The following is a 2976-nucleotide window of genomic DNA, read 5'->3' on the forward strand; positions in this document are numbered from 1 at the left end:
TGATTTTAGCAAAATATATTTTAGCAGTGGCTTACAAATTTGAAAATTCTCATTAAATCTATTGAAACAAAACAAAACAAATATAGTAAATTTTATTTTCAAGAATTTTTAACATTAAACAAAGAACAGCATTCTATGAAATTATTTATGAAAGCAAATTTTAAAAAGACCGCTGCTGGTTCAGGTTGCTGAAGCATGAATTTGGTAGAAAATAAATTCAGTAGAACGAGAAATAGCTGTTGATCGAATCAGCTTTTATGATGATTGATCAAGCATTTGTTGAAGGATATCACTGTTCAACGGCGCCGTCTGTCCCGGTGGTGGTAGCAAGTCAAGGAATTTATTCACTTTTTGCTTTGTCTTCTTGATCTTCTTTTTTCTTTTCTCCTTCTTCAACATTACTGCTTTGTAAAGCATATATAGAAATGCGACCAACTCGCACAATGCGGCAAACATAACCAGCGCGAGAACACCTTTTTTCCACATCATAATTTAATGCAGCAATCAAGCTTGAACTTTGATAAGAACAATAAAACGCTGCTCTCACATACAACATGTAAGTGACGCTATAAAGTTTAAACAATTTGAGATTTAAAGTGACACGTCAGCACTGACGTGTTTAAAGTAACACTCATAATGTTAAATTATTTAGAGTGGAAGTTATTTTTTAATTCAAATTTGATAACTGCAAAATTGAAATTGAACACTTAATTGAGTATGGCAAATCGTTTCTAATTGTTATTCAAATATTTTGCAGTGTTCACTTTCTCAATTTCTTCATCCATACATACTTCTTAAACTGCTCCATTTGCATAAACTTGCCATGAAAGCATTCAAATTGCAGTACTTTCTTCTTATTCTTCTTTTCTTACAATTTTCTTCTCTGCTATATATATCTAATGCATGGATAAATCCATCATTTATCGTAAAATTGACCTTTATTACTTTACTCTTTTCAAATACAACAAGTCCTGTTTACTCAAATAACAAGTACAGTACAACTAAAAGTGCATATTTATAGTTTTGAAAAAAAATTATATTGCTTCATTTAATGTAAAATATACAGAGGCGATGAATTTATATAAAGGGGCAAATGTAGTATACAAAAGATTTATCATGTGCAGGTATTATTATACATGACAGTCTGATGAGGAACAAAATAGTGCCATTTTTTCATTTAAACAAAATTGGAATCTCAATTAAATGATAGAATAACTTTCAAATTAATATTTTAATTGTATTTCAAATCAACGACAAATTTCGATTCCGTTTGGAACTGAACATTTCTATTATCAGGTCAATATCAGTAAAAAAGTCAAAATGAATGTAGTCCACATTGTTCTACTGTCATGGTAGTGCAGAAATAGCTTTTTAGATATTTTACTGCAGTAAAGCTTCGTTCTCTGCTGGCTTAGGGAATTGGTTAAATGGTGAATATCCGTAGGAGTAAAGACACGATCGGGTAATAGTCGATGTTGTTAAATTTAAATGCATACCCAAATCAAATGCCAAAAGTGCTTCGTTTGTTAAAAATCACGTATACTAGTTGCGTTTCTAGGAAGTTACAGATTTTCAACTTTCCTACATATTATGGTAGGTGAAATGCGGTAAATTTAGAAGCAATTTATGCAAAAACTACTGGGCAGTGTACATTGAAACTATTCATAACAATGTCATTTATTACTGCCAACATCTACTACTCACAAAAAGCGGAAATTTATGTAAAATATTATTGGCTATTTTTCAAAAAACAGCGAAGGCAGAAAAATGTGGTATAAGTGGGAAGGAAAAGAAGAGCAATAAAACATAGAGAGTAAATCAGTATGCAAGGAAAATGAATTTATTTAGGTTTATCGTAAATGTTTAAATAATCGAGCAAAGGGAAGTAGCTTCTTCACATAAAATTTGTTCCAAACGTTTCTTTATCGCTCACTGCATTCTTAAACCTACCAGGCAGTTTCCGGAAAAATTTTCCAAAACACAATTTCTTATTAATATAAAACTATAACAATAAAAAAAGTCGAAATTTTAAAAAACAAGTTTCCGTCGATTTTCGCAAAAACAAGCAAGTCTATATAGCCCATAAAATTTTAAATCTTTGAGAAAAAATTTTTCTTTCAAAATTGAGACGTTTAATTTATATCTATAGAGCACTATTCGCGCCAACTATTATAAATTTATCCGGACCGCTCCTGATTATATATTTGTTGAGATATGCCAAAAAAAGTGAAACTGAAGTAGGATTTTAACGGAGTCGATACAAAAAGAAATGAAAAATAAAAGTTAAATTAATGTGCTTATGGATTGGTTTCATTAATTTTGCCAACGGGACTATCAATGTTTTCCCCCTGAAAAATGGAATTTATTTTGATAAGAATTGTTCCTGATTTTCATTTTTGCGAACAAGATAAATTCAAAATTAAAGACCTTTGTTCCCTGAATTTTTTAACTGAATACAATTCACAGGTAAGAATTATCCAAAAATGTCAAATTGGAAAGCTATTTTCCTACAATATGCCAGTTTTTTTCTTCTATAAATGTCAAATGCTTAAACTGGCAACTATCAAATTTCTCAAAAAATCATCAGTTGCGAGTTATTGAAAATTTACATACCTTTTATTGGCACAGAACTGCTTAATATAATCACAAAATTATTTTACAATACGTCGCAATTTATGACAAGCATGGAATAAGTTCCATTGTACTTACTGGTGGAATCCTCTGCAGATTCGAACAAATACTATGCATGAGCTCAATAATTTGACATCACTTGTGAATTTATTTATTTTCCTAGCATTCGTAATGACGTTTCACCCTGGGCGATTAAATATTATACTAATTATGCAAATTTCCATTGCATCGTTGTTACTCAGTGAAAGTGCAATCAAATAGCCACACGTTATACGAATCAGAGCAAAATCAATGAAAAACATGGCAATTATGATCGTGCAAAGCGCATTGGACATTAAAGAGCCC

Source organism: Trichinella spiralis (genome assembly GCF_000181795.1).
Source record: "Trichinella spiralis strain ISS 195 chromosome Unknown Scfld79, whole genome shotgun sequence".
NCBI lineage: Eukaryota > Metazoa > Nematoda > Enoplea > Trichinellida > Trichinellidae > Trichinella > Trichinella spiralis.